Raw genomic sequence first — 20,855 nt, 5'->3', positions numbered from 1 at the left:
ATAATCACCTCTGTCCATCTCCTTCAAATTCATGGTCTCTTTTTTTCATTGTGTGTGTGTGTTTGTGTGTGTGCGTGTAGTATGAAAATGGGGAACAGTAGCAAAATTTTGTTGGGGACTAATGCATAAGCCAGTCAAAGTCCTTGTGAATGGCCTGGTGTCAGCCACTGAATCCTGTTATGCAAGGCTTCATGCCCAGGGAGATAAAGGAAGTCCTTAGGAAATACTGACCAAGTAGGCAAAACTGAAAGGCCACCTCAGGTTTTCTTTTTCTTCACTCTTTCTTTTGTCAAGTGTATGCACACACGCATATATAATGTGGGACTTTTTTTTTAGTGTAACATGTGCTACAAGCATGCTTCCTGAGGTTGGAGGGCAACTTGTGGGGATATGGTTCTCAATGTCCACCTTGCTTTGCAAATTCTTTCCTATTTGTCCTTTAGCCTCTCCTCCAGGTAAACAGTCCATGAATACCTGGGCAGGATTCCTGCTCCTGTCATCCATACGGCCCTGCAGACATTTCATCACGGAGCCACAAGCCAGTCCTGTAAGCATCCAAATTCTAACCCGACATCTTGTGAGGTTTAGTGGAGAGGGATAGCTTTTGGAATAAGTCAACAAGAAATGAAGTAAATGAATAAATGCAAGAAATGAATGTTTTATAGTTCTCAGATATGGCAAACACTTATAAAATTGGGTAAATCTGATTAGCCAATTAGCTCTCACACTTTCTAATTCTGATGCTTTCCCCTCATTTCTAAGAGTGTTATAAATATTATATACAGCATATAATTGTTGGCGTGACAGAATATTAGCTCAATTTAAATCTTGATTTCATTTTTAAGATTTGATCATTTAGAATTCTAATCGAGTTCGTTTCTGGTATTCTTTCAGTTTTTACTTTTTTTTTTTTAAACTTCATCAGATTGTTTTAATTTTAAGGTTTTCATAATTTCCAACAACAGTTATTGGGAACAGCCTTGAACAATGTTTCTTAAATGTGTGCTGTCAGCCCATTCGAGTGTGCGGGTTATGAAACTTTGGCAACAGTGAACAATTTCTCTTTTTAATGGAAAACAAGCAAAAGTCAATTCTGAGTAAGATGTGTAATGAGTGTTTGATGAATCCAGGAGCACCTGCCTGTGTTGCATCATGCAACTTCATGGAAGGCCTGGTTCTGAACATGCAACTTCAAGGAAGGCCTGGTTCTGAGCATGCAACTTCATGGAAGGCCTGGTTCTGAACATGCAACTTCATGGAAGGCCTGGTTCTGAGCATGCAACTTCATGGAAGGCCTGGTTCTGAACATGCAATTTCATGGAAGGCCTGGTTCTGAGCATGCAACTTCAAGGAAGGCCTGGTTCTGAGCATGCAACTTCATGGAAGGCCTGGTTCTGAACATGCAACTTCATGGAAGGCCTGGTTCCACTCATGTTCGCTTTGAACTATGCATACTACAATGTCACAAGATGCTAACAGACTATGCTTCAAACACATTAGCTCAGACCCAAGACTGTGACTGGTTGTGACCTGTAGTGATTTACTAGGTACAGGCATAGGTCTTGGACACAACTCCTAACAATTTCTGAAGCATATCCTTAAACATACCTCTGCCATTTTCTACTAAATATTTGAGGTGGCATTCTCAGAACTGACAATTTTAGAATCAAAATATTGATCAACTCTGAAAAACCGAAAAGGCTTGTCATCCTGCAGGGCCCAATAGTCAGCCAAGGTGATTCTTTTTGTGACAGTAAATGAGCACAGTTCTCTCATTTGCATGCAAATTTACTTTCATATTTATTAAGTAGTCAAAATTTGTCTACAAAATAATTGTTTGAAAATGTGCTTCTTTATGATTTATCATTGGTAAATATTTATTTTGTATCTATTTTATATACCTTTATATACCTATATAGCTGAGGTTGAATTAAAGTTTCTCAGGTAAAAAGAAATTGTGAGTGGGAAAATTTTAAGAAGAGATGGTATAGGAGAGGGTGTCTGCGTGTGCATGTGTCCGTGAGTCTGCGTGGGCGTATCTTCGTGTGCCTGCATGTTCATGTGCATGTATGTGTGTCTGTGTATTTGTGTGTACATGTGTGCATGTGTGAGGAGGTGTTTGTGTGTGCATGTGTGTATATGTGTATGCATGTGTCTGCATGAGTCTTCGTGTGCATGTTCAAGTGCACGTGGTTTTAGAGCTCTCTCATGAAGTTAGTCCACAGACAAGAGGGCTGTCCAAACAATGAAACTTAAAAGAAGGTACAACTCCTGGGAATGTACCCAAAAGATGCTGCACCATACCACAAGGACACATGCTCCACTATGTTCATGGCATCCTTATTTGTAATAGCCAGAAGCTGGAAAGAACCTAGATGTCCCTCAACCGAAGAATGGATACAGAAAATGTGGTTCACACTATTCAGCTATTAAAAATGAGGACATCACGAATTTTGCAGACAAATGGATGGAACTAGAAAATATCATCCTGAGTGAGGTAACTCACTCAGAACATGAATGGTATGTACTCACTGGTAACTGGATATTAGCCAAAAGTGACAGAATTCTTCAGATACAACCCATAGACCACAAGAAATTTAACAAGCAGAAGGACCCAAGTGCTCCAATCCCACTCAGCAGAGGGAAGAAAATAATCATGGGAGGTAGAGGGAGGAAAGGAGCTGGGTGGGAGAGGGGAGGAGAGAGGGGAAAAGGATCAGGTATGGGGAGGAAAGGAGAGAAGCCTGGAGGGCCAGGAGAATTAATGGAAATAAGCAGCCTTGGGGGAGGGTGTGGGTGGGAGGTGGGGAAACCCTTTAGAAAGTACCAGGGACCCAGAGGTGAGAGACTAGGGACTCAATGTGGTGACATTAGCCAAAACACCCAACAACAGAGAGAGGGAATTCAAAGAGTTCACCTCCAGTAGATAGATAGGGCTTCAAGCGGAGGGATTGGGTTACTAATCCACAGTCAAAACTTCTGACCCAGAATTGTTCCTGTTTAAAAGAACTGCAGGGACAAAAGTGGAGAAGAGACTGAGGGAAAGGCGGTCCAATGACGGGCCTAACTTGGGATCCATCTCATGGTGATGGTGGGGGTATGAAGGCCTGACACTATTACTGATGCTATGGTGTGCTTAAAGACAGGAGCCTAGCATGGCTAGCCTCTGAGAGGTCTTACCAGCAGTGGACTGAGACAGAAGCCGCTACTCACATCCAACCAATGGACTGAAGTCAGGGAGCCTAAGGTTGAATTAAGGGAAGGATTGAAGAAGCTGAAGGATCAGCAGTCTCCACTAAACCCAGACCCTTGGGAGCTCCCAGAGACTGAGCCACCAACCAGGAAGCATACCAGGACTGGTCTGAGACCCCTGGCAAATATATAGCAAAGGACTGCCTCATCTGGCCTCAGTGGGAGAAAATGAGCCTAATCCTTGAGAAACCTGAGGACCCAGAGAAGAGGGAGGGGAAGTTGGTGGGGAAGACATCCTCTTGGACATAAGGGGGAGGAAGAATGGGACGAGGACCTGTGGAGGAGGGGTGGGGAGCAACAGCTCCAATGTAAATAAATAAGAAAAAAACAATTAAAAGAAAGAGAGACTGGTTTACTGTTGAGGACACAATGTATTCAGAATGACATTTTAACTTGAGTATGCAGAATTGCAACTTAGAATCCCCTACTCAGCCAACTGCTCATTTTCTCTTCCTGGTGCTTTAGCATCCATAATCATTTATGATGGTTTCAGAGCTCATTTGAACTCAGTCTGATACTTTTAAAGTTGTATCGAGTTGTAAAATATAGCACAAGTTAGGACATTTTACTTGAGGTCCTGCTCCCAATTAATATGGACTTAATAGATCCTTCCCAGTCTCTTACTTAATATAACTGCAAACATTGGTCAGAACACACAGAACAAAAACTGTACAACAATTCTGAAAAATCAACAATGGTAGAGCTGGGGTGAGAAGCAGAACTCAGCAGAGCGTCCCTTCCTAGTGTGTCTTCGCCTTCCATTTCTTCTCATGTGTACTCATTCACAGACAGCGTACTCCTTGTGGGTCAGATTGTACAGGGAAGACTTAATTGTTGTTGCTGTTGTTGTAATTGTTGGTCTCTCCTCCCTAAGCACTGAGAAAAATGTTCTGGATCAGGTGGGAGTCAGAAATTGGAAAAAGAAACCTTTCTTCTAACTAAGGAATTATGAACCTAAGATTACAAAGGAGGATGGCTATTGTGTTTCCAAACCACGGGCATTTATGGTAACTATGTGGCAGAGCAGTGAATCCAGTCCTGAGTTTCTTACCTCCGCTGAATCCAAGGGAACCCTTGTGAGCAAGAAAGTAAGAAAAGGGTCTGACTAGAGAGAAAAGAGCCAGCTAAAGCAATCTCAATGAGCTGTGTATTAACTCTGGGCTCACCACCAAATAATGTATGAACATAATCAAATCTAGGGGATATCAGAGTATCAAAAACTCTGAGAACTGACGTATCAGGTAGACAGCTGTCTGTCCCAGACAAAGGGTGATGAAGAGACCTATAGATATTGAAAATGTTCGGATTGTAAAATCACAAACTCAAAGTGGTGCGTAAGAACATTTAGGCTATGTACGATCAGGCAATTTGCATGTTAAATTATATTTTTAAAGGTCAACAATCTCCATACAGTCCTATAATGTGGCATTCAAAATCTTTAGTACCCCGTAATAAATTCTACAGCACAGAAAGAAACATGAAACATCCCCAAATACCTAAAGGAAAAATAAGGAAAAATATAAAGGACAAAAAAATTATGGAAAGAAATAATAACCCAATTTATCATGGATTTGACTAGAAATAATCTTAAGAGTCAAGAAACTCATGAGTCCCCAGAATGATAAATAAAACAACAAACAAAACAAAAACAAACCAGTAACCTTTTACACCCATGCGCATGTCTAAAAATTCAGGAAAGAAAATCTTACAAACAACCAGAGAAAAGTACTCAATTATATTTAGAGAAAGAATTACTCAAATGGCCACTATTTTCTTTCCAGAAACTACGGATGCCAGGACACAACATAGTAGCGTTGTTTAAATGTGGAAAGAAAAGCATTGTCAACCTAGAAGTCTAAATCTAGCAAAATAAATATATACTGTAGGAATAAAGTTGAAATACAGATTCATCTCAGAAGGAAAACAAAGAATATACATCCTTGACAAACCTGTTCTAAAGGAATATAGTTCTTCTAAGGGGGAAAAATATCAGTATGAAATTTGGAACGCCAGTGACACAGGAACAGCAAGAAAAATGATTGATGTCTGGATGATATAATATACTTCATTTTCCACACCAAGCTTTAAATTTGAAAGATAGTGGAAACCAAATGTTATAACAGTGTGGTCAAAACTATACGAAATTATATGTATATATGTATACACACACACACACACACACACACACACACACACACACATATATATATATATATATATGTATACACACACACACATACACACACACACATTACAGGTACAGGAGGAAGTTAGATCACTGAGGACACATCCTTAAAGGGAATATTGGAAGCCCAGTCTCTTTCCTTGCTCTGTATTTCTTAGGGGATAGTCTTGTGTATCACATCCTCACACTGCCACGCTCAGCCTTGAACAGCTCAACCTCACACTACAGGCTCAACCTTGAACAACTCCAGCCTGCGTCAGTCTTCCCTCCTGTAACTTGACCTTAGCAGGTACTTTGTCGGAGCTGTGGCGGGGTGAGCAACATACCACTTTCTCACACAGTGACCAAGACTGGATCACCCACCAAAGTATGAAAGGCGAGATTAGAAAATTTACGGAAGAAAGCAGGTATAAGATTTACCAAGCTCTGCTTAGTCATAGGAGACCTAGGCATCAAGCAACTGAACATCAAAATCCGAATCTGCCATTTGTTCTCTGAGTTATGCCATCAAGAGACTGAACAGATAACTGCAGCCTGAGAAAAACAAGTGCAAATTGCATGTCACTCAGAAACCTTGATTATGATATAATGAGCTCTCACAATACAGTCTTAAGACAAACAACTCAATTATAACAGGCGAGATATTTAAGTGGACACTTGATAAAGACACACGGATGAAAGTAAGCACGTGACTGTTTCCCAAATTAGCAACCGTTGAATAAATGTGAATATGAGTCGTGGCAGGTTGTTCCACAGCTGTTATGAAGACTATTATAGATAAGCACTTATCACACATGTAACACACGTGAACGCATACGTACACACGAGAAAGACAATGCCAGGTGCTAGCAAGTTGGGAGTTACTGTAATTTTCACACTTTGCACTGGCAGGGTGGAAACTGGCACAGCTCTTTATGAAGAAAATGTTGGCAGCTTTTTAATGCTAATGCAAAACTGCACTTGCTATTTCTTGGCCTGATCCACCCGTCTATTCCTAGGTATTTATTTCAGAGAAGGGAGAACTTTGGTTTGTGCATAAATGTATCCGCAAATGCTCGTGACTATTCCATCAGTAAGGGTTAAAAAATTAGAAATATCCAAGTGTCCGTGAATGACTGAAGAAACGAACACCATGTCTTTATTTCCATGCTGAAGCTACTCATTTGTAACGTGGAATGATCAATCTGTACGGCAAATTGGACGGATGTCAGAGGAGCTCAGCCAAGTAGGGAGCGGCCGATGATACACATTGCATTCTTCCAATCTTATGGGCATGTTTCAGGGCTTGGGACAAGGTAAAGTTTGGATTCAGGATCAGCACAAGGGATATTTCAGGGTTATGAAGCACTTCCCTTTTCTGATTGTCGACGGTATTACAAGAATCTTCAGCCTTGCAAGCAGCGAACTGTGTGCCCCCGAAGTCAGCGTTACTGCATACAAATGTAAAGAATAGAAGATAAAGTCCACTCTCACCTTTTCTAAATATGCTAAATTTATAATTTTATCCCAATAAGGCTGTGATGCAGTGTGTGTGTGTGTTTGTGTGTGTGTGTGTGTGTGTGTGTGTGTGTGTGCACCTGTGTCTGTACTATTACTGTGTGTTATTCTTCATTTGACTCTATCCACTCATAAGGGATCCATGTAGTGCCAAGTACCTGTCATGACAGGCTGCATAAATTATACTTTTATTTGAAATTTAGGCATCTGTAATCTCGGGGAAAGAACTACTAGGAGACATGTCCTAATGCATTGCAACTGTATTATCAACAGGGGGCATGCTTAAAGCAGGTGTCGGGGAAATGCTGCTTCAGGTAGCACTTCCCTTTTCTGATTCCAGGTCTGCAGGAACGGGACATTCAAGATCTGAGGGAGCAATGAGTCATCTGTGCACAGAGCTACCAAGAAAGCCTACACATTTCAGAAAAGAGCAAGGGAGAGATAGCAGAGGTAAGAAGGGCCTGGGGCTGTGGAAGCAGAAGGCGGGGCCAACAGGCCTTGATGGAAAGGCAGTGAAGCCAGACAGTCAAGTCTATCTGGCCTGCTCAGTTCACATGGTTCTAGTTTGCATGCTATGTTGTCAAGGAGATGTGACTTTTTGTTTCATGTGTATATGTGTGTTGTGTATGCATCTTTACATGTGATCATATATGAGTATGGGTGTATGTACACAGAAACGTGTGTACATGTGTACATGTGTGTGTGTGTGTGTGTGTGTGTGTGTGTGTGTGTCTGTGGTGTGTGTTTGCGTAAGCCTGAAATTGACCTCTGGTATCTTTTAAAATCACTTTCCACCTCTCTAGAGCATAATTCCTTGACAATCCTAGAGCTCATGGGTTACTGATCTAGTAGTCATCTTGACCTGGAAGGCCTCCCTCTTCCTAGTGGAATACCAGGCTTTCACACAGGTCTGTGGAATCTGATCACCAGTCCTCGCCTTGTGGATCAAGTGATTTATACACCGAGCCTCCCTCCAGCCTGGTAAACCACATTACGATGGATTCTGTTTCTGTTTGTGCAGAGTTGGGCACAATCCTTACAAAACAGTACCATTTATTCACACATGTATTCCTGGACAGTTGCACACGTGGACAGAATGCATTCTGGTGTTCTCCCCATCTTGTCTATTTCCCTCTCCCCTCTGCCACACCCTTTGCCCCTCACAGATCTCTCCCATAAGCCTTAGTTTCTGTTTTAGTCTATATCCCCCAGAGTTTAACTATGGCCATTTGGTGATCCGGGTTTGGAATTACCCACGAGACACTGTAGAGGTCATCATCAGACACAATGGCAACTCTGATCCACCCTAGCATGAGCATGTATGTACACAGATGCACACGTGGGCAGGTGCATATTTATGTACATATGCATTATATTCGTATCTTCGATGTCTAAAACCATGCAGGTTGTGTAGGAGGCGTTTGACTACAGTTGTGCTTCCCTTTGCCCTGTCTACTCTTCCTTCCATGCTGCTGCCTTTCTATTCCTCAGAGGCTCTCAGTTCTGTGTCTTTTCTTACAAAGTGGCTTTTCTTCATCTGTCCGATCTAAAGTGGCCAGCCATCACCCGTAATCTGCATATTAGCCGTTAGTGACCCCTCCAACCAAGGCTAAGGAGGAGAGCAGAGCAGAGTGGATTTGGTGATGCCTTCACAGTTGGTTATCTTTGGAGTTCACAACCAGAAGAATGGGGACAAACCAACCTTTTGTGGCTCCATGTGGTAGAATACGGAAATTTGTCCTTCATTCTTCCAACTTGTCTCTCTAACCGATCCATGGCAATTAGGTATTTGGGAGCCATTACAGTTCTTCCTCCCGTGATTTCAACCACATGGTTGTTCATCAAGGGCACGCACTTTCTAACTAGTGCAAGTGAACACACATCTCTTTGCACACTGCTCTCTCACCAATAAATTGCTTGAAGATCTTTTAAAAAAAAATCAGTACCAATCTTCCAACCCGAGTTTTCAATATTGAGTTTATGTGGGAGGATTTGGATGTTGGATACAGCAGGGGGACATGTAATTAAGATCTCACACACAACACAGCACAACCAGAGAGATAGCCTTGCTGAATTCTGTAGCTGAAGCACTTGCACCCTCTCATTGTCACATTGGTGGGGGAAAAAATCTATGATTTCAAAATACGGAAGACAATTTCTTCTGCTTTTCTGAGTATCAGCTTGCTGGAAGGTGCATCCAATTAGAAAGGCAAGCCCGGCCACGTGGGTCAGCTGACAGAGCTCCACTGTGGCAGTTCATTTATGGCTTCTCGAGGATAATAGGTAGCGTTTGCCAAATGCCTTTTGAACAACACTTTCAGCTGAGTAATTAGTTGCTTCAGATGGAAATCCGTTTCTCCAAAGCTTCCTACGCAAAGCCAAGTCACTTCATCTGTCTGCAATAAAAGAATAATGTCATGACCACACTCTGGCCAAACTGGAGCTCAAAGGAGCTCACCACGTTGTGAGAGCACACAGATGTGTGTGATTACACATGGGTATGGTATTGCACCCATCACTCTCACTACTGACAAGAGGTCTTATGTATCTCCGAGGCCTATTTCCCGAGGAGTGGGTGTCTCTTTCTTTCCTCTCTTTTCTTTGTTGCTCACCGTGTCTTAGAGCACTCACTTTGAGCTTTGAGTCAGGTTAGTCAGGTCCGCCGTGTCATTATAAAGAGTTTTCATTACCGCAATTAATAGTCTCCCCAGATCCCCATAAGAAGGCATGTCGGATATCGATACAGTAAACATCTGCTTATTTATTCATATCAAAGTGCCTTTTCCTCAGCGAGAAGTGAATTTTAGCCCCAGTCTCCCATCTCCCAGTAGTGATGGATCAAAGCACCATAGCTTCTGGAAGAGCTTGAAAATATTAAAATCAAGGGAGGCCTCCAGGGTCTCGCTGTCCTCTGCTCTTTCAACTGAGTATTTTTTTCTTTAGGGTATTGTTAAATTCCTTGATAAGCTCTGAGCTGTAGCCTGGGGAGACAGTCTGAAGATCAATGGCACGCGGAGTATGACTGTTTTAAGGCACACTTTCCTCAAGCTAATCAATATCTGCTTTCATGGGGCCCTGGGATGCAAATTTCTCACCCACCAGACCCTTTCAAAGCTTCTCTGGTCTTCCTACTTTGGGGTTCTTATTTCTGGAAGATCATCTCCCAGTAAAACACATTGCTTCGCCCTGTGTGGAATTGCTGGGCTGAGACCCTGCATTCATTCCCATTTGTCTACAGACTAGAGTATCAATGATTATGCCCTAGAAGACTCTCTTTGCTTCTTCACAGGGCAGAGCGCATGTCTTTGTTTCTCTAATGTCCCATGGCAGAAGAAGATATCAGTGGTAATCCTTGGAAGGCCTCAGGACTTTTCCTTTTTCTTTTTTTTGGTTCTTTTTTTCGGAGCTGGGGACCGAACCCAGGGCCTTGCGCTTCCTAAGCAAGCGCTCTACCACTGAGCTAAATCCCCAACCCCTAGGACTTTTCAATAGAAAAAATATAAACTACTTCAGGTTTGAAACCTAAAAACAACAATAGTAGTTAAGACAAGGTCAAAAAGAAAAGTGTGGAAGTTACTACGAGCCTGTGGACATTAAAGTACTGGATCCAAAATAAAATAAAATAAAATATAATAAAACAAAAAAGACAGCCATCCTCCTAGGATGTCAGATAACCTCATGGAATAGGAAGTAAAGAAGAATTCATCACTTTGCTCCACGGCAGAGCTGTTAAGGTCAGAAGGAGTCTGGACACCTGGATTCCTGGGGTTAAAATGGCTCCAGCAACGCTCCGAGCATACAGGGGAAGTGTGGAGCAGTCCACACTCTATACTCCAATCTCACACTTCTGAACCCTCTCTGTGACTCTGTTTAATGCTAAGTTTCTAAAATTTGTTTCCTTCAGTAAACAACAGGTTCCATTTTGTACTCCTTTGATTACACGGCTCCAAAGTACCCTGCGCTACTTCCGGTCCGGCACTTCGGGCTATTTTTCCAGAGGACAACTTCCGGCTTCTCAGAGTCTGTCTTTCCTGCCATAGTTAATAACTGCTCGTTCTCTTCTTCCTTTGCGAAGGGATGAAAGATTGCCCACTTGAGGTGTTTGGGGGGGCTTTTCTCTCTCATCTGGACTGAAGCATTTTTGCAAGTGAACACCAGACAAGCTGTCCTCTGCAGGCAAGGGGTGGACAGGAAGATTCTGTCTGATGTCCCGCCTCTCTCTGCTCATTGGTGGAGCTAACTAACTGTTGGAAACAAAGCGTCATGTATCAGGAAGTGATGATAAGCTATTTATGTCTCACTATAGATAAACGTATCCAGCGGTATAGACTTGGGAAGGGACAACCGCATATAGGGAAGTTAAGGGCACACGGAGACAGTAACAGGCACTATTTCTCTATATGCTATCCATTTCAAGTTCAAGCCCTTATTTCAAAAGCCCTTTGATTTCCAAATATCCCTCAGTATAGTCTCACAGCTGGTTGGTGCCCACTTAGTTGCTTGCGACTTCTTATCTATGCACAACGAAAGGCTCTAAATTCTAGAGGGAACAATGTTGGTGTGATTGGTATATGGCCACCGTGGGCGGAGGATGTAAGGAAGACTGCAACCCTTAACTCTGGGATGAATTTCATTCCCTCTCATTTCTTAAATAATTCAGAAGCTACCTTTGCTAGATCATTAACATATATTACTGAAGGAAATTGGGGGCAGCCTCAGGGCTCCATTGGTAAATTGATTATGCTCTCTGAAGAAAGCCATCAGTGCTTGGAAAAAGATAGGGGGGAAAAAAGTGGGCCTTAGACAAGCTCTAAAGTTCGCAATCAATGCAGAAGCTAATATATTGCAAAATATGCCTTATCTCTCTATCCGTTTTTCTGGCAGATTTCTAAGCCATCTTTGGCCATTTCTGTTTCACGTGAGAAGTTCATACCAAAGTGGAGTGGATATTGGACATAATTATTTGGCAACATATTTATGAAAATAAGATTACTTTTTCCTGGGTTTCAGTCCATGATTTTTCCTTCAGGGTTTGACAATGACTAATAATAATGCCAATAAACGCCAGCAATAATGGGTTTGTCATTTCAAGATAACAGCTAAGTGGAAGCAATTTTAGCTAGACATGATCATCTTTTGAAAGCAAGATTTGAATTTACTAGAAATGAGAAAGGGCTAGCATCTTCCTTAATAATGGGAAGGAGATTATTTCTGGGGCCCAAAGACAACATAAGTTGTTTTGAATTGCGTTCCATTTCATTATTGATATATTTTCATTTGCTGAACTGCCTCCAAGTTACACCCTGCCTCGGTTTTCTGTCTAGAGTCTTTATCTTTTCATTTTTTTTTTTTATAGTGCATGCTCTTCAAAAGAGGAAACTTTCAGAGCTATTTGTTTAAGAAGGCACAGCTAGTGAATAGCTAAATAGTTGAGAGCCTGGCATCACCATGCCGCAGGCAGTCTTCCTGGAAAACAAAGCCGGGTCCTTAGCTCTGCAAACCCAACAGCTTTTGGGGACTTATGCTCAGGACTGCTGTGTGAGTCTGGGCAGGTTGGTGGCTTCATAAAGATACTGGACAAAGGGCGAGGGGGCTGAAATCCAGCCCGAGGTCCACTTGCCAGCCACGTGCCTTGGCACTGGGTGGCATCCACCCGGGAGGAGAAGTGCCTCTCTCTAATTCACACACAGACACTTGAAAGGGCAGCGGCAGCCGGATTCAGCTGGACAAGTAACCTGGAATGGGAAAATTCACGTTAAGTTTAACTTTTGTGAAGGGAAGAGGAAGAGACACGTTACAGGGATGGGAATGACTGAACAATGAACCTCTCCACAGTCACATAGGCGTAGGTGCTTGGTATGAGAGAATCAAAGTCATCTTTCCCCAGATTCAGCTTGTTCACCATTGAGTTGGGTTAATAATGTCTATGGAGAAAGGTAGCATACATAAGGAAGCAGCCGCCACTTAGGAGGCTGTGGCAGCTTTCGGCGTCAGCTGACAACTTTGTAGGCAATGATGTCCCCTTCCCTTCCTGCCCAGTAAGAACTCCACTCTGCGAGAACCCGTGCAGCTACACACATGCGCAGCCAGGACTACTCACGAGGCTGGGATCCCAGCTCAGGTGCACCCTGCCTTCTGCCCGCTGCACGGAGGGAACAGGGAGGCGTGGCTTTGACTTTTACCCACGTGCAGCCGTCATGAGCTGCAGCAGAATCAAACTGCTGCCAACCCATTGTCAGTGGACTCCAGTGATTATGGGAGACAGTGCGTAGATGTGCGTCTGCAGCATTCACTTGGGTCTCCGAATCTTCTACTCCAGGGCCAAGAGCTACTGCTCCAGAAGGACGAAGGAAGGAAATGGGTTTCAAGAGGATGACTTCAGCTGGACCCTAGGAAATGAACTTCTTATCAGGAATTAATGTCAGGAACTACCTTGTCCAATTCTGGGTCACCCGTTCTTTTCTTCCTGTAGCAGGACTGGGCAAGTAAGGCTGCCAGTTGTGGGAGGACATTACTCCTGACATAAACTGGGGCAGATCCTTACCACACTGTCTCTTCTAGTAGCTCATTGTCTTTCTGAGTCTAAATGCCCGTCGTTCCTGTTCTGGCCAATATTAAGAAACATATCCTATGCTTGCCATGGAGACTAATCAATCACACAATGATCTCTGTCCACTTTGCTTCTAGTCTCCTGCTCCCCCTCCTTCCCCCTAACATCTCTTTCTACTCATCCTGAGAAGATCGGGCCAAAGCTTCAGGAAATAATTTCCATCCGGGATTGGCCAAAGGTATGCGTCTACAATATGCCGTGGCTTCTTTTCAGGTCTCCATTTGAATAATGGTCTTACTAAGTAGGCGAACGGGGATTAAGACGACATATAGGCAAGACTGCAGTCTTGAACAAAAGAAAATGTTTTAATGATTAATCTTGGGATACACCCCAAAGGCAAGCAGACAAAAGTGAATCCCCGATGCTCACTGATCTGGTATCATTCTCACACTTGCAAAATGCATGCTGCCTTCCTACAGTTACTGCTCCGTCTCTGTTCTTCCTATCCCACCCATTCTGGCAAAGGAAATCTGTCAGGTCCTCACAGTCAAATGGTACCCAATGCATTGTCTTCACCCGTCTCCTGTGGCCTTCAGAGGAGCTGCATTTATCTTTGTAACCAGAGGTGTTTTCCTAACGTGGCACTCTAACAACTTTGTCGATGTCCTCGAAAGGCTTTGACAATACCCATCCCACTGAACAGATTTCCATGCGGTGGATGCTATTTCCTGTCCTATAGGACGAATCCCCACAGAAGGGATTTCACATGGCTCTCATTACCTCAGAAGAAACCCTAAGTGGCACTTGATACCATTATCTGTGTGAGGGAGAGGAACTACCTCTGAGCCAATGTTACAGGGACATTCAGCAATGTTTTTCAAACCCAATGCTATTTTTACATTCCTCCACAAACAGTGACAAGCCTGGATGCTTGAAAGTTTGCTTGAACATCTATTAGTCGCTGTCCGTATTGTGCCTGCAGGACCATCCTCTGCAGGATCACCACAGAAGATGCCTGGTTACCACCCCTTCACTTCCTCTCAGTGGTTTCCTTGGAGAAAATTTAAAAATAGACTTTCCTAACAGTTTATAGATATCAGTGCATACATTGAAAATCTGATTGATCTCAAATAATCTGAGATATCTTAGGACCTTGGAAAAGCTAAAATCACCAACTGCAAATTAGTATATGAAGGAAAAACATAATTAAGATCAGGGAGGAAATGAAACAGAAATGGAGAACGATGCAAAGAGACAACGAAACAAAGTTGGTCATTGGGAAGATTAAAGTGAGTGTGCAGATATTTGGCCAAAATATGGAGGAAGAACAGTCAGATTAGTAAGATTAGAAATGGAAAAGGAGATGATATAAAAAATTGCTGTGAAACTTAGAAAATCACTAGGATACACCTTAGTCATGTATATTCTAATGAATCAGGGGATCTGAAATAAACAGTGAATTCTAGACATTTATGACCTAGCCAAACTAAACCAAGATAATACAAATTACTTATTTAGATCTATAACATACAATAAGATAAAGGAATAATAAAAATTTATATCTACTACAAAAGTCCAGGCCAAGATGCATTTACCACTCAGTAATACCAGATCTTCAAAGAAGAACTATGTCCAAAACTGCCCAAATTATTCCTTAAAACAGAAAAGAAAGGAATCCTAACAAATTATGCTGATGGAGCTAGCTGTCACCCTGATACTAACACCAATCTCTCACACACACACACAGACACACAGACACACAGACACACAGACACACAGACACACAGACACACACACACACACACACACCAATCACACACCCAGACACCAATCACACATACACAGACACCAATCACACACAATAATCACATACACACACCCCAATCTGTCTCTCTCTCTCTCTCTCTCTCTCTCTCTCTCTCTCTCTCTCTCTCACACACACACACACACACACTCAATTATTGACCAACATCCTTAATAAATATAAATGTAAGAATTCTCAATATAATGTTTCAAAGAACCCATCAAAAATGTCATTAATGATGATCACGTTGGACTTATTTCAAAGATGTCACCCTGATTCGACATATGCAAACCAATAAGGGTAATGGATGATATAAACAGAACCAAGAACAGAAAAGCTATTGGCAAAGTCCAACTTCCATTTATGATTAGAGTCCTGAAGACATTATGAAGAATTGTATCTGACCATAACAAAGGCTACATACAACAAATCCTTAGTCACTATTACACTAAGTGGGAAAATATCAGAGAATATTTTCAGCAGAATCAGAAACACTACAGGGACGTCCATCTCCTCCAGTCTTGTTCAATATTGTTTTCAAAACGTTAACTAGAGAAATGTAAAGGGGGTGCAAATAGAGAAAGAAGAAGTCAAAATACCTTCACTTGCAGACGGTAATGCTAGGCACCAGAAACTCTAAGGTCTCAACCAGAAAAGTTAGAGTTCTTGTGGACACATGCTGCAAAGCGGCAGATATGCAAAATCCTGAGTGTGCAAAAACCAGCACTCTACCTATATGCCAGAACAATTGTACCAAGAAAGAAATCAGCAAAACCAAGTCCACTTAAAAATGCCTAAAACATACCCTAGACAAGAAAGTTAAAGGCTTTATCAGGAATATTTGCAATATTGAAGAAAGCACCCAAAGAGTGAAAGACATCCTTCTTCATGAATATTGCATATTCATGAGGAGTTACTATTATGGAAATAGTTATATGAAGAGTTAATACTATGAAATTAGTTATAATTCTAAAAATCTCTACCAAAACCCTGATGTCATTCTTTAAAGAAATAAAAAGCACAAACTTAAAATATATACAGAAAAACAAAATACCTTACACTTCTGAACACTCCCAAGAAAAAGATTAATGCTGGCACTATCACTATACCTGAATGGCTTCAGAGTCATAATGACAGAAGCACTCTGATAGTGACACAGGAACAGCTGAGTGGAATGGAAGAGAGAGCTGGATATAGACCCACACATCTACATTCTTTTGCACTTGACAGATGTTAAAGAAGACACACTAGAGGAAAAGCAATGGTCTTCAACAAATGATGCTGGGAAAACTGCAGATCCAGATGCAAAGCAACGATACCAGATCCCCATTTTTATTTGCAATGCCTTCTGGATCTAGGACTTCAGTTTAAGACCTGAAGTTCTGAACTATCAGAGGAAAGAGTAGGGAAAATACTCAAGATATAGGGAAGGGCTTCGGAAGTTGCTCCAGAGACAAGTCATTGGTTGACAACTAGGAGCTTATAGAATTAAAAAGCTTTTGAATGGGAATAGAGACAATGAGATGAAGAGGCAGCCTCTAAAATGGAAGAAAACCTTTGCTTCTTATATATTTGGCATATGAATAACACATAGAACATAAAAATGTCAAAATGATATATAATTGAAATCAAACATCACAATCTAAGAGATGATGAAATGAACAGAGATTCCTCACAGAATCAATACACATGGTCAAAAACATGAAAAACGTTAAACTTCACTAGCAGAGGAATAACTGGATCATGTTTCACTGTACATATATGTTAAATGGTCACAGAATAAATGAAAAGAAACTACAGAGACTTGGACTCACCTTGTCAGATGTCAGTCATTAATAAATAGGGATGCTGATGACATGGGCAGACACGAGCCATTATTTACCAAATAGAGGGAGTGAAAATTTGTCCAGTTGCTGTGGAAATTAGTACAGATCTTCTCAGGAAACAGAACCTAGGCCTATCATGTGCCTCAGCCATATCATTTTTGAGTATCTTCTCAAAGAACTTAAAGACGATATATTACAGAGATATTGGCACCCACCGCATGATCTACTTTTGCTCTACTCACAATCACTAAGCTATAGAATTGGCACCGGTGTCCATCAGTGGAGAACTGATGAACCACATGGTTTATGGACAAGACTGAGCTTTTTTGAGCTGTGAAAAATGTAGTTAGGAGCTGGAGTTGTAGTTCAGTAATTAAGAACACATTTCTCTTGCAGAGGATGTGAATTTGGTCTACAACACCCAGGTTGGGCATTTGGCTTCTGTTGGTACCCCGCACTCTTGTTTACATACCCACACACAGACATAGACACGTACACATAGCGAAATAATAACAGATAGGTCTTTTAAAAATAATATGCCATGTGCACTAAAATAAATGTACATATTAAATGAATTACGACACTTCAAAAGGACAAATGCCAGGGCTCAGTGACTAAAAGCATATCACTCTCACAAAGGACTTGGGTTGATGGCCGGCATACAACCAAATTAGATGGCTCACAACCACTTTAGCTCCAACGTCAGGGGATTCCACAGACCCCTCTGGATTCAATAGGCCATGTGCGAGTGCACTCCCCCAACAATTTAAAGAAAGATTTTAAAAAAATATATAAATACTAGATGTTCTCTTTCATTTGGGAATCCTTATACCTATAAGCAACCTCATCTATATCTATATCTATATGTGTATCTATTTATCTCTATATATCTCATGAAGCTAGAGTACTAAAGGGAGAGGCAAGACAGAAGAAAGGAGAGGAAATGCATTATGAGAGGTATAGTATAAGATATATGAATATATATGTATATATATATGTAATGTTCTTATAAAACCATGTACTATGTATAATGTATATACACCAATTTAAAATGTATTAAATATGTAGGTCCAACAACATAACCTTCCTATTTATATTTATTATAACTGTATATAGGATGACACCTTTTTTCTTCTGGGTCTTACAGTTGCCCATGCTAGTAGGAAGCACTGAAGTGGGGCACATCACAAATCCCAAAGTAAGACAAACCTTTTTGCCTCTGGAGAACGAATCCAGGTTCTGTGGGCAGGAGGATAAAGCAGCTGTTTTAGGTGGCACCATTTCTAAAGTCCTACCCAGTTTCACACCCATCTTGGATTTAAAGGGCCTATACTGTAGGTTAGTTGGCCAGAGGTTTACGTCCAGTATGTGAAAATCTATCCATGCGTGAGCTGAGATGTCCTCACCTGCTTTTCTTTAGTAAAACTCAAGAATGGGCCAAGGGAGAAAATGACTTGACCAAACATAAAACACACAAAACATAAAAAATTCAAACCAGACTGTAGGGAAAGCTTAAACAGAATCTGACTAAACCATGCAAGTCTATGATGGTTCGCAGGTAGATTTCATATTATTGCAAAGACCTTGAAGACGCTTGTTATAGCCACAAGGTAAAGAGAGAAATGAAAGACTGTGTGGGTGATGCTGTTGTTGTCAATGTTGTTGTTGATGTTGGTGGTGGTGCTGTGTATGTGTGTGACTGTGTGTGTGACTGTGTGTGAATGTGGAGTATATGTGTGTGTGTGAGTGTGTATGTGGAGTGTGTGTGAGTATGGTGTGTGTGAATGTATATGAGTGTAAGTATGAGTGTGTGTGTGTAAGTGTGTGTGTGAGTATGTATGAATGTGGAGTGTGTGTGAGTGTGGTGTGTGTGAATGTAAGTATGAGTGTGTGTGTGTGAGTGTGTGTGTGTGAGTATGTACTGTGTGTGACTATCTGTGTGAGTATAAGTATGTGAATGTAGAGTGTGTGTGTGTGTGCGCAAGTGTGTCCTTGGGTCTAAGTGTGTGAGTTTGTGAGTGTGTGTGTGTGAGTGTGTGCGAGTATGTGTGAGTGTGCATGGAGTGTGTGTGTATGAGTATGTGTGTCTGACTCTGTGTGTGTGTGTGTGTGTGTGTGCGTGCGTGTGTGTTGGGCTCATCCTATTTAATCTTGCTTTTGGTTGACATCTAATCTATTCTGGAATTTTCCCCCATCAGATTGTGATCATGAGTGTGGAAAGCAGCTCTGTCAGGCTCTGCTCTGACTGCCTGGGAGGGGACAGAAAGCCTGCTGTGCCACAGGACAGAGCTGCCAAAATCTTGAAGGCTTGGCACCTTGAATGAGGCAACAACGCTCATTGTTTATTACAACATTCCTAAAATGTACATATGCTCTCTCAAAGCTGGGATCATTAGGTTTCTCCTCCTCTCCCCACCTCAGCCATTTTGGTCTGCTTGGTTTATACTGCTGTGAACAGTATAAAGATTACATCCTGAGAATGCTTACCCAGGTCTCCTGAGTTCTTTGAAAGGTGCCTCGTGGTTTTACCATGCACCATCTTATTTGGGCCAGTGGATTAAGTCGCTGATAGGATGGCACTTTTTCAGACAGTCACTGATTAAATGTGTGGCTCTACCCCCAGACTACTTTCTTTACCTGACTGTTTTCCATAAAAGTCCGGGTTTTACCAGTCTCAACAACTTAGGCCTGGACCTGCTGCCCTAACACAGTTACAGGGATGAGTAAGGCTGAAAGCAGAGAGAAGTTTAACCAGCATAGCTCCATTGAGAAAATTAACAAATACAATGTCCAGGGGCCTCGGGTCTGTTTGAGGTACTGATAGGAAAGCTACATAGAGATAGAGAATATGGGGTACATCACAGCTGTCCTGGGTATGAATGAGAACACCTGAAAACAAGAGGTGTCTACAGAGACTGATTAGATTCTCAGTCCTGGGGAGAGATTGGAATGTTCTAGGTCCAGAGGCTTAGCTTGGACTAATCTAGCCCACTGAATAGCCATTTCTTTCTTAACTCTGTGTCTGAAGTAATATCTTAGGATCGATAGATGGAAACCTGTTGGAACCTATTAATTTAGCCAACCACTTGCACCTGCCAACCCCAAAACTAAGACTGCTTTGGCACGAAAACATGGAATGTGGGGTAACCTAGATCTGTATTGGTCTATGCTCGCTCAAAATGGCTCCGGAATCAACCATCTGCCTTTCCCTCTAAGAAGAGAGTTGTAGGTTTTGCATCAACGTGGTCAAGATGTGATTCTGCCTGTCATTGATCAATGATAACTGTCTTCTCAGCTCTCATCCTGGAAGGTAGTTCCATAAGTTCTTTTTATTCTATTTTAGCATCTTTATTTTTATGTCCATTTTATACAAGCATATGTTTTGATCCTATTCATCCTTTGTCTCTCTCCTCCTCCCACTGAGCACCTCCTAACTCCTGAGTAGTCTTCCTCTCCCATACCCTTTCATGCTGTGTGTGTGTGTGTGTGTGTGTGTGTGTGTGTCTGTGTGTTAGAGGGGGGGTTGACTTGAGTTGCTTACAGGAACAAGGGTGGGAGACTATTTATTAAAGCAGTGGCCATACAGCCACTAACAGTTGCCAAAAACTCCTCAGGGAAATATAGGACTTCATGAGTGCCTCTCCACGACAGATTTGTTTTCTTTTCTTGTTATTGTTTGAAAAATTTCATATGTGCATATGAAATGCTTTGATCGCATCCATTCCCTATTTCCCTTTCCTC

General features: G+C 41.8%; 1 protein-coding gene and 1 long non-coding RNA gene across 2 annotated transcripts in view; both read right to left on the bottom strand.

The window, feature by feature from the left end:
• Hs6st3 (heparan sulfate 6-O-sulfotransferase 3) overlaps positions 1-20,855 on the bottom strand; it is a 719,306-nt gene that overhangs the window by 44,207 nt on the left and 654,244 nt on the right. The window lies entirely within an intron of this gene.
• On the bottom strand, positions 4,617-20,843 carry LOC120097179 (uncharacterized). The gene is made up of 2 exons (XR_005494420.2): positions 8,637-20,843; positions 4,617-6,867 (listed from the first exon to the last, which is right to left on the bottom strand). It is a non-coding gene; the product is annotated as an uncharacterized LOC120097179 (long non-coding RNA).

Source organism: Rattus norvegicus, chromosome 15 (assembly GCF_036323735.1).
Source record: "Rattus norvegicus strain BN/NHsdMcwi chromosome 15, GRCr8, whole genome shotgun sequence".
Taxonomy (NCBI): domain Eukaryota; kingdom Metazoa; phylum Chordata; class Mammalia; order Rodentia; family Muridae; genus Rattus; species Rattus norvegicus.
This window is presented reverse-complemented; position numbering and strand designations above follow the sequence as displayed.